Genomic DNA, 12530 nt, shown 5'->3' on the forward strand with positions numbered 1-12530 from the left:
CAGAATTCTCATCTTGTAGTGTAAGAAATTGCTCAGCATCTAATACTTTATGAAACAATTTCATTTGATTGTTGCTAGTAATCTTTAACTGGGCTGGGTAGAGAATCCCATATTTCGCTCCCATTGCCTGAAGTCTTGGGCGCATAGCTAGAAAGGCCTTCCGCTTCTCCGCAGTAGTTGTCACTAGGGATGTGACACATGGTAGGAGCACTGGATGGCCCGCGCCATTTTTAAAGATGGCGCCGGCCATCCAGTGCTCCCTCCATGTGACAGGGGCCGGCCAATGGCACGGCCCCTGTCACGGCCCCTGGTAAGGGCAAAGGCCATTGGCGCCATTTTTATTTGTGGTAGCCGACAGCCCAAGAGCGGGAGATCGCTCCTGGGACCCCCACTGGACCACCAGGTACCTGTAAAATGTTTTTGGGGGGATTGGGAGGGTGGGGGAAGCTAAGGGATTAGTTTTAAAGGGTCAGGGTGAGTTTTTTGTTTATTGGCTTGGGCGCAGCCGATAAACAAAACCGCGATCGGGCCGGATGAAAAAAAAAACATGATGTGAATCCGAACCGGAATCTGAACCAATTCCGGTTCCGATTCACATCTCTAGTTTTCACTAAATCAGGGACAAACATAAGTGTATTACCTTGGAACGTGAGTGGAGCTTTGCTCCAAGCTGTAGTTAGAATTTCCAAGGCCTGAGGAAATCTCAGCGTCTTGAAGATGCTCGACCGGGGGAACTGCGAATTCCGAGGAGGCCGAGAGGGGACGCGATGTGCGCGTTCAATTTCAAAGGGATGTTCAAAGGTTATGTGCAGTAACGATGGTATACAGTCTTTAAGGAAGGCAATCATGTCGGTACCTTCGGCTCCCTCCGGCACTCCCAGAATGCGGACATTGCTGCGCCGATTTTGGTTGGACAAGTCCTCTAGCTCCTGTTGTAATTTTTCTACGTCTTTCATGATGCGCGGTAGTGGCGCAGTTGTCACAAACAGAGATGAGGTTTGCGATTCCAGGTCTTCGAGTTTTAACTGGAAAGCTGGATCATATCTTTCAGTTGTTTGAGTTCAGCAAGCACCAAGTTAGCGGACGCTATTGTTTTCGAGGTCGGGGCCTTGTCCGGCGATGGTGGATCCTGCTTAGCTCTTTTCGTTCCAGCAGCGGCCGCAAAAGCCATTTCAATTTTACCAGCTTTTGATGCAGCCATTCCGGGGGGAATGTAAACAGATGATTAGCAAGGGATAGACTTTGAAATGAAGGCTCTATACGGCGATTAACTCGGAGGCTTCACGGAGCAAAAGGTTTAGGCAGCCATCTTGTCTCAGTGCTAGAACGCCCCCTCACATATGGAGTATTTTAACTGAAAGTTGTTGCTAAAATGTGAAAGGCAGTGAAAAGTAAGCTAATAATCTGACATTCTTGAGACTTATATCCTAGTAATCCTGACAAGGATTTGTTTATGCGTTCTTCTTGGGGGGGGGGGGGGGGGGGGGGTTCCCCATTAAGCTCCACCCCAGGTTTTTGTTGATAATGCCACCAAGCTACCAGGGATCAGATGTTCAGCTCCTCACAGGCAGATTACGATAGCAACTACCCTGGCTGTAAACTGCATATCTTGTTTTAATAACATTATTTCATTCAGTCTCAAGCCTTGCTCCTGTTTTCTGAAACACACTGCGACACTGCAGTTGGTTTTAAAGGCTATCAGTTCTTTGTCTCCTACTGTGGTGGGTGTCACTAGTAATTCCCGTAGAGCTGTATTTGTTGTTGTCAGTGACTCTAGGTTGTTCCCATAGATCTTTTGAAAATGTGAATCACCTCAAAGGCCAACACCTCCACTTCATTGAGATGCAAGGTAGCCTTTCTGGGATTCTTGCCCCACTGTATTTGAGCCACTGCTTGCTTGCACTTGGTGGATCATCTCCAGCCCTCCTTTCACTAGAAAATGGGAATACTGGAATCATAGACACTTGATCTTAAGCCAGTGTCCCTTTCCCTGAAAGTGCAGGTGCTGTTGTCATTTGTTCTATTCTATGATACATCCATTCTGCAGTTTGTAAAGATGCTATGCAGAAAGTTCTTATATTTAGGGGGTCATTTTCCAAAGGTATCGCATGCGAAAAGGGACTTTTCATGTGCGATATCTAAATCGGGGTGGAGTCCACACCAGAAGGGGAGGAGTCGGGGCAGCCTTGGGGCAGACTCTGCAACGACTTCGCTGATGGCGAAAGGTGAGAATCCTTATCGCCGCCAGTATCACCCAATAGCGCCACCTTTCATGGTAGCGCTATTGGGTGCGAAAGCCGGCAGCGATCGCACCGCAGAGGTGCGATCGCTGCCGGCTTTCGCAGGCCCGCCCCCCCACTTCTCCACTCGTCCCCCATTACCGGCGGAATTTCTGCGAACTTAGAAAATCCAGGCCTTAGTCTGCATACACTTAAATGAATGAAAGGATTAGTTTAAGAAGATTCTGTTGATTACTAAATCAAGCCTGTACTTGAGGATGTGTTCCTGTGTGCAAGATACTCTGTGCTTTTCTTCTGTTCAATTTGTGATTTTGATGGTATCTGGAGAGTGACTTTTCATATCGAGAAATGAATAATGAAGGCCATGTGAATTGTAATGAAGCAGATAATTTAGTTTTGCAATTCTGAGTGTTAACTAATCTAAAAACCTCTCTAAAGCAGGTTTATTCAGTTTTGCTAAGATACATATATAGTATCTCTGAATCATGTTTTACATGATATGATTACTTTTTTTTCACAGAAATTGATGAATAACTTTCTGTAGGACATCTTTCAAAGCCCAAATTTGGGATAATCCACTTCTTAATAAGTCAGTAGATAATGTGCTCATTAGTTTCAGTAAGTCTGAAATACCACAGTACTTCTACAGCTGATATTGCTGTCCATCTTCTTAGTAAATACATCCTACAATTTTCAGATAACCTTTCCATGCAAATAAAGCTATTAAGTACTGTACTCATCCATCATAGCTGAGATATAATCCCCATTTCTGTGTCACCATGCCTGTCGATTGAATGTTTCTCTGGCTATCATTCTTATTTCCTCTCTCTATCAGCATGTCTCATTATGCTCTAATTTCCAAAGCATGGCTAGAACTATTAAGAGTAGAGTGAGTGCATTTATACAGAGGAAGTAATTACCCTGTGCATACCTTCATGCACGGTGATGTATCTCCCACTATTTTCATCAGTTCTCCAATTAGACCATTATAATGTGAACAGGCTGATATGGGTGCAGCTAATGAGCCAATTATTTTACACATGGCACACCAGTTATATAGGAATGCTTTTTCTTTTAATTATATTTAAAAATAACAGGCATTAATAATTCTTTATATTGATGTTCACACCCAAGTCAGTGGTTTTTATGAATACAAGTAGATTGCTTGCTTATGTTGTTATATAATATAGAGAGTAACTTTCAATCAACTGCGCAGGGTGGCATATACCTAGATCTTTGATAATATTTTAGAACCTGCGCATATCACATACTTTTCCTAGATGTTTTAAAAATATAGCCATGTATATTTTATGTGCAAAAATAAAGCAGGACTTACTCAGGTTAAACACGATTTATGCACCCAAGTTGGTATATTTTAAAACATGCATGTGTAATTGAAATTACCAGTTTGTTGATTACTCCACCAGTTCACCCAGTCCTTCTCCTGGTCATTTAGACTTTTCAGGTGTTGAGACAGAACTCTCGCCAGTTCACCCAGACCTTCCATGCAGCCAAGCCAATAGTACCCAGTAAACATATTTGATATCAAGATAATTATCAAGTATAAAATTAGGCAAGTTGCCAAATGAATGTATGTGTCTTTTAAAAACAGCAAATTCTGTGCATAAATGTTGGTCCCACCCCCAGAACACTCCTAGACTGCACCCTTTTTATGTGTGTATATGTGCATGCAACCCTAAATTACGAGCATACTTTTGATGTTTATAAAATAGCAATTGCACAAGTACATGCTATTTATACAAATATATGCTAATTTTTATGCCCAGAACTCTTTGAAATTTACTCCATAGAAATTAACAAGACACATAATATAAATTTACAATGTGGAGTGTTACTGAAAGTTACAATAGATATTTTTATGTATATTTAGACTATAAGGTTTTTCCAAGTTTGTGTCTATGCAAGATAGCAATACTTACTTTTTCCTTTCTTTTTCTGTTATAAAATAAACAATTTTCTAGTGAACTTTTATTGCTTATGTAAGATGCCAGATTGGCAGTATTTGAAACCAAAACCCCCCCATTATTCCACTGAGCAGGTGTGCCACAGGCAATGGCAATGCAGGCTTCCCCATACTGCTCTATCACTATGCCTCAACTTTGCTCTAGGGCGACTACCTCTAAGATTCTGTACATCTGTATAATCTTTGGCTTCTCTGCTAAGACTACCAACAGTAGTGCCAATGAATTCCAGTCTGTGATAATCATTTTAGTGATATGGACACGTCCACTGTGACCTAAACTGAGGCCAGAAACTCATTAGACATAGGTCACCAAATGACTTGCAGATGGTCATGACTGCATCAACCCGAGCAGAATTTTAACCCCTTACCTAGAGGTAAATGGCCTATGATCCCATGCCCCTGAGTTATCCAATCATCTTAATTACTTTTCCATTGGATGGAGGGTGGGCAGGATTAATTGAAAATAAGGTGACTTCATTGAAAGAGGGAACTTAGTACAAGACATTTGTCAGTACTAATTGCCCAGTAGAGAGCAATTTTTTAAAGTTATTTACCCTAGTAAATCGGTTGTCTGAAAATTGTCCACCTTTCCCTTGGGTAAAAGTAGGTACAGGGATTATCAACAAATACCCTTTATCCACAGCAAAAGAAGTTTGCCTCAGATGTGTCTTAGGTCAAGGGAAGTGTTCCTCTAGCCTGGTGTCATCAGGCACCATTTTGCAAGAAGGCGCTGAGAGGATAGGAGCAAGTGAGGATCGCTCCTACCACCTGAAGAACCCCACATCCTATGGGGTAACCTTGGGTGGCCAGTGATTAGAATTTAATTCATTATATATTTATATGTGCATACTTAGTGTTTTTTAAATTTATTATGAGATAGGAACCACGTGATTATATTTCTATTGGTGCCTTGTAGTGATGTCATTACATTTTACAATGGAGGAGAAATGCTGCGATCCTCTCAAGCCAATATGGATGAGTAAACTCCATGCTCTGGCACCCCTGAAGCAGATATCGAAACCCCAGCCTGTGTCAGGTCAAAGATCAGTGTGGTGAAGATAAGTGTTTTATTAAGCTGTTTTACATGCAATTTTGAAAAAAATACAAAAAGAGCTGTGACGGTAATTTTCAAACCGGCGGGTGGACGCATATATCTAGACACATGTGCACACGTTATAAAATAACCTGGCCACGCACTCATGCATGCCAAATTTTAAGTGGACACACGCATAGGCACATAAAACCTGCTTCTACTGCATAAGTTGGGGTCTTTTAAAAGGGGCGTGAGTCCACGCTACTGCCAATTTAACCAGTTCTCCCAGTTCACAGCTAGGTCCTCCAAACCCCCTGGTTTGATAGCCTACACTCCCCCAGGACTCCAGAACCTTAAATCACCACAGTGCTGGCTAGTTTTTAATTATTATTTTTTAACTCACACCTCCATAGGAGAAGTAAATGTATGTGCCCCTGCACCTGGGCATTTACTCAGGTACATAAATATTTGTGTGTATAGCGATTGGCCATGTGCCACCCAGTCCACACCCATGCCCCGCTCCCTTTTGAAACGTTTTGAGATGTGTGCACAGCGAGAGGTGCATACGTATCTGGGCGGCTTCAGTGCGTGCCAGCCTAACTTGTGCGCATAGCTCCCTACTGGTGCCTGTGCCGGACTTTTAAAATTCATCTTTAAGAATTTTGGTGATTTACTTTGGTATGCGGGTCTCCTTGCACATTATTTTGATGCATTTTCTAGTTGCTTTTTATTTATTTATTTATTTTATTTAAGGTTTTTATATACCGGCAATCATGAGAACATATCTTGCTGGTTTACATGAAACGGGAGTGCATTAAATACATCAAACTAGAACTGAGGTGACCGAAGGTACAGTTACAATTAACAAGGGTAGCAAAACTTGGTGAAGAGGAAGAAATAGGAAAGAATAAAATGGTTAAACGATATACAAGTCAAATTACAAGTTATGTGCAAATGGCATGATTAATGGCTGGATGTTAATGGATGATTAATGGATGATTAATGGATGATTAATGGCTGGATGATTCAGCGGGGGTTCCGGACCGCCGCTGAATGACCTCCTGCAGTCGATCTCCTGCCGGCGCCATTTTCCGTACGGAAAACGATTCGCGGCAAGAAATCGCTTCCTGAACCCCGCTGGACTCCCAGGAACTTTTGGCCAGCTTGGGGGGGCCTCCTGACCCCCACAAGACTTGCCAAAAGTCCAGCGGGGGTCTGGAACGACCTCCTGCGTCGAATCGTATTTGTCTATGGCCGCCGCCATTTTGCGGTGGCCATTTTGCAAAATGGCGCCGGCTGAAGACAACAGGATTCAATTGAGGGGGCCGTTCCGGACCGCCGCCATTCTGGACCACCGCTGGATCCCCAGGTAATTTAAAGCATTTGGGGGGGGGGGGGTTCGGGAGGGTGGGGGATTTAATTTAAAGGGTCGGGGGTGGGTTTTAGGGGGTTGGCTCACGATTTTCACGATAGTTTACACACCCAAACGGCAACAATATGATTCCCTCCCCCTCCCAGCCGAAATCGATCGTTAAGACGATCGAGGACACGATTCACATCTCTAGTGCAGGATGCCAAAGTGTGTAATCTCTTTTTTTTGGAGGTTTATTAGCTCTTACATGCCACTGCACAAGAGCTCATCCTTCTCTGATGAATATTGGAAATTCAGTAAGGGGATCTGTTCCCTCTTAGATTGTGATTACGTTTATGTGAAATGTATGGCAACACACTATGCCTACAAATGCAATAAGAAAACACCAGCTCCTGGAGCCGAGTACCTCCCCAAAGTCAAGCTTCCAAACACTGCTGCATTGTCAAAACCTTGAGACATGATTGATAATGAATATGGATTTGAAAGCAGCCAAGATTCAGCATGGAGAATTCAGGGATGGATATGGAAATGACTCCCTACACGGGACTCTGGGAATGTTCCAACCCTACTAACTCAGGATTCATCAGTCACCTAACAGAATTAATCCACAATAATCTCACAGAGGAGCTCAAACTCGGCAGTATGGAGGGTCCCGTCTCTACTCAACCATTCTCTGAAATGACTGTTTTCCCTTTGGTAGCTATAACAGTGGAAAAACCTGGTACATTTACATTAATACAAAACCTGCCCTTCCCAGAGGAAATTCAGTGAATAACTTTATTCTACCTGAGGACTGCTCTGTTTAATATATGTAACCCCCTTTTTAGGAGAGATACTCCTAGGGGCACACAGTCTTATTTATATCTTCAGGGGCTGCTCTGGATATCTATTTAATCCCAGGCTGATTTTTAATCCCTGGGGGGATTCTTTTTTAAGAGGGGAAACTCTCACATCGCCCAGATGATGAATGAAAGTTGCCAGTGTATGTGCTGTACTTTAGATGCTTCCCGGTTTTAAGAATTAGGCATAAGAACATAAGAACATGCCATACTGGGTCAGACCAAGGGTCCATCAAGCCCAGCATCCTGTTTCCAAAAGTGGCCAATCCAGATCATAAGAACCAGCAATTTAAGAACCCAAAAACTAATTCTATCCCATGTTACTGTTGCTAGTAAAAGCAGTGGCTATTTTCTAAGTCAACTTAATTAATAACAGGATGCCTTCTCCTCCAAGAATTTATCCAATCCTTTTTTAAACTCAGCTACACTATCTGCACTAACCACTAGAGATGTGAATCGTGTGATCGATCGTCTTAACGATCGATTTCGGCTGCGAGGGGGAGGGAATCGGATTGTCGCAGTTTGGGTTTTTTAAATATCGTGTAAATCGTGTAAATCGTGTAAATCGAAAACCGGCACACTAAAACATCCCTAAAACCCACCCCGACCCTTTAAAATAAATCCCCCACCCTCCCGAACCCCCCCAAAATGCCTTAAATTACCTGGGGTCCAGTGGGGGGGAGGGGAAGGGGGAGGGCGGGAAAACCGTCACACTAAAACATCCCTAAAACCCACCCTGACCCTTTAAAATAAATCCCCCACCCTCCCGAACCCCCCCAAAATGCCTTAAATTACCTGGGGTCCAGAGGAAGGGTCCCGCTGTGATCTTTTACTCTCGGACCTCCGGTGCGTTGTAGAAATGGCGCCGGTGCTACCTTTGACCTGTCATATGACAGGGCAAAGGTAGTGCCGGTGCCATTTTGTTTTTTTGTCCCCCGACAGCAGGAGCATAGGAGATCGCTCCCGGATCCCCGCTGGACCCCCAGGGATTTTTGGCCAGCTTGGGGGGGCCTCCTGACCCCCACAAGACTTGCTAAAAGTCCAGCGGGGGTCCAGAACGACCTCCTGCAGTCGAATCGTGTTTCCGTACGGCCGGCGCCATTTTGCGCAAAATGGCGCCGGCCGTACGGCAACACAACTTCCTGCATGCGAATCGTTTTTCCGTACGGAAAATGGCGCCGGCCATATGCCGTATGGCCGGCACCATTTTCCATACGGAAAAACGATTCGCAGTAGGAGATCGCTCCCGGACCCCCGCTGGACCCCCAGGGACTTTTGGCCAGCTTGGGGGGGCCTCCTGACCCCCACAAGACTTGCCAAAAGTCCAGCGGGGGTCCAGAACGACCTCCATGCAGTCGAATCGTGTTGCCGTACGGCCGGCACCATTTTGCGCAAAATGGCGCCGGCCGTACGGCAACACGATTCGACTGCAGGAGGTCGTATGGCCGGCACCATTTTCCGTAAGTAAAAACGATTCGCGTGCAGGAAGTCATTCCCGGACCCCCGCTGGACTTTTGGCAAGTCTTGTGGGGGTCAGGAGGCCCCCCCAAGCTGGCCAAAAGTCCCTGGGGGTCCAGCGGGGGTCCGGGAGCGATCTACTACGCTCCTGACGTCGGGGGACAAAAAACAAAATGGCGCCGGCGCTACCTTTGACCTGTCATATGACAAGGCAAAGGTAGCGCCGGCGCCATTTCTACAACGCACCGGAGGTCCGAGAGTAAAAGATCACAGCGGGACCCTTCCTCTGGACCCCAGGTAATTTAAGGCATTTTGGGGGGGTTCGGGAGGGTGGGGGATTTATTTTAAAGGGTCGGGTGGGTTTTAGGATTGTTTTATTGTGCCGGTTTTCCCGCCCTCCCCCTTCCCCTCCCCCTTCCCCCGATTTACGATTTTTTGACGATAAATCGGGGGAATTGTTATTGTATCACGGCTCTAACGATTTTTGACGATTTAAAATATATCGGACGATATTTAAATCATCAAAAAATGATTCACATCCCTACTAACCACATCCCCTGGCAAATTCCAGAGTTTAATTGTGCGTTGAGTGAAAAACAACTTTCTCCGATTAGTTTTAAATGTGCCACATGCTAACTTCATGGAGTGCCCCCTAATCCTTCTATTATCCAAAAGAGTAAATAACCAATTCACATTTACCCGTTCTAGATTTCTCATGATTTTAAACACCTCTATCATATCCCCCCCTCAGCCATCTCTTGTCCAAACTGAACAGCCCTAACCTCTTTAGTCTTTCCTCATAGGGGAGCTGTTCCATCCCCTTTATCATTTTAGTCGCCTTTCTCTGTACCTTCTCCATCGCAACTATATCTTTTTTGAGATGCGGCGACCAGAATTGTACACAGTATTCAAGGTGCGGGCTCACCATGGAATGATACAGAGGCATTATGACATTTTCCATTTTATTCACCATTCCCTTCTTAATAATTCCTGTTTCCTGTCTATCAACTAGTTTGTAATCCACAAAAGGACTCCGCCTCCTATCCCATGACTTTTTAGTTTCCTTAGAAGTCTCTCAAGAGGGACTTTGTCAAACGCCTTCTGAAAATCCCAAAACACTGCATCTACTGGCTCACCTTTATCTACATTTATTTATTTATTTATTTATTTATTTAAAATTTTTATAGACCGACATTCATCAGGGATATCACATCGGTTCACATTGTAACGCAAACAGACGCCTGGGGAGGCGTTTTACATCGAACAGAGTTATATCAACAATTTATAACAAATTAACAAAAGAACAGTTGAGGGGGGGGGTAAGTGGGGGAATATAAGGATTGGAAAGTAACATTGAATGTTAAATGTTAAGAATAGGCTTTACTAATATATATAAAATAAAATAATATTATAACAGTATATACATATCCAATATGAGGCGATGATATATTAAATAAATTTGAGTATAGTTTGAGAGGAGAAGGGGGCAGAGGAACCTGGGGGGGGGGGGAGAGGGAAGGAGGGTAGAATGTGTAGGGATTGAATGTGTAGGGATCTACATGTTTATTAACCTCTTCAAAAAAAAAAAAGAAGCATATTTGTGAGGCAAAACTTGCCTTGGGTAAATCCATGATGACTGTGTTCCATTAAACCATGTCTTTCTATAATCTCTGTAATTTTTTTTTTTTTTTTTTTTTAGAATAGTTTCCACTTTGGTCACTTCTGCATTTGAATTTGATCGTGACTAGATTTTGAGACTATTTTTTAAACATCTTCTTGAGCCCTTTTTCCATTTCATTATTAGGGTGAACCCTGATGTCTCCAGGCAAATGCAGAAGAAGAAGCATCAGTTTCTTTTGATGAGATCCAGGGTCTTACAGATTGGGGCTTTATTTGTTTTGAAAAATCCATGCAAATGCCTTATCAAATATAAGGGTTTGTCATATGTTTTCTCTACCCCCTTCTCAGTTAGCCTCTTTCCTTAGTGATAAACCAGTTTTGCAGTCTGGGGGTCACAATCTTGTCCAGCCTGTTCCTCTCTTCGATGGTTGAGTACCCTATGTATTCATTTTTGTTTTTGTTTCTTTTTTGTACCCACTGTATTTATATTGCTCTGTATTTCTTTTGCCTTAATTTCCCTTAGGGGATTTTCCTTAACATTTGTAATTGGATCCCCTATTGTGGAGTTCTGGAAATGAAGAAGAATTACAGGATGTATTTCCTTTTGTTTCTGTTTGTATTTTGATATGTATATTTTCTTTCTTCTTTTTGTTGTACTCGGGGGTGGACCCTTGTCCTGGGACAGTGAAGGAACGCCTCCTAAAAGGGAACAGGAGGTAACTGCCAGAGGCTGTGAAATGCTTCACCACTGGAAGCCCGAGGTAACCCTGAGAGGAGCCCGTAGGGACCTGGGCCGCTTGGACTTAGGTGGGCCTCGCATGGTCTCCTGGGAGAATGGAAGTCCAGTGTGCTCACGGACACAGGGGGAGCGAGATCGGTTTCGAAGTTGGAGGCTGGTTTTAACAAGGAGGATCAGAACAGAGTTTGGTGATGACAAGGTGAGGAACAGAGCCAGAAACTGGTGGCAAGGTTAGGCAGGCAAAGTTGTACGGCTATCTTTTTAAAATGGACACTAGGTCTCGATCATCTCATCAGGAAAACGAAGGAAGAACTGAAGCCAAGGCTAGCGTCTCTTTAAATCTTATCCTCATGCATGACATCACTAGGAACACAAAACATTCAATGGCACGTCTTGTTTTGTTTTTTTTAAATTACAGACAGTTTGAACACATCAATGATTATTTATCTCAAAAAGACATATAGATCAAGTTCTGTGTTTAAACCAGCGGGTGCAATAGTATTTAATCTATAGATCCTTCGCTGTTCTAATTGCAGCAATAATTGTTCTCGATCTCCACCACACCAATGGGGTGGAATATGGTCAATTGCACCGAATAACAGATCATTGAAACAGATTTCCAGATTCATCTGTTATATCAAATCCTTCAACTTGGGTACCTCCCGGCCTGACAAACCAGCAATAAAAGTCTTTTATCCATTAGTATCCAAGGATATTTCATCCTTACAAATTTCTGCTTCTAATCAACCATTTTCAAATTTGTCACGTAAAGAAAGATCTGCTCTTCAGTCTGCGAAAGAACTGATTATTAAACCGGCAGACAAAGGCAGTAAAATTGTTTTACAAGATCGTCCGATTTATGAAAAAGAGGTATATCAACAATTACATGACACCCATTTTTATAAACGCTTGGATTCAACCACCGTCATACAACAAATGATCATTCAGGTGGTGAGGAGTGGTACCAAATCTGGATTCTTAACTACAAAAGAATCTAATTTTTTGATTAAAACCCACCCTTGAGTTCCGGTATTTTATACATTACCGAAGATTCATAAAAATTTGATCCATCAACCCGGACGTCCAATAGTATCCAGTTGTGGATCCCTCCTTGAATCACTCTCTTGGTTTATTGACTGGGTTTTTTTTATCACCTTTTGTTCCTCTTATGACATCATTCATAAAAGATTCTTCAGATATGATAGTTTTTCTGGAACAATTGGATATGGATACCAACAATATGAA

Source organism: Rhinatrema bivittatum, chromosome 2 (assembly GCF_901001135.1).
Source record: "Rhinatrema bivittatum chromosome 2, aRhiBiv1.1, whole genome shotgun sequence".
In the NCBI taxonomy this organism is placed as follows: Eukaryota; Metazoa; Chordata; class Amphibia; order Gymnophiona; family Rhinatrematidae; genus Rhinatrema; species Rhinatrema bivittatum.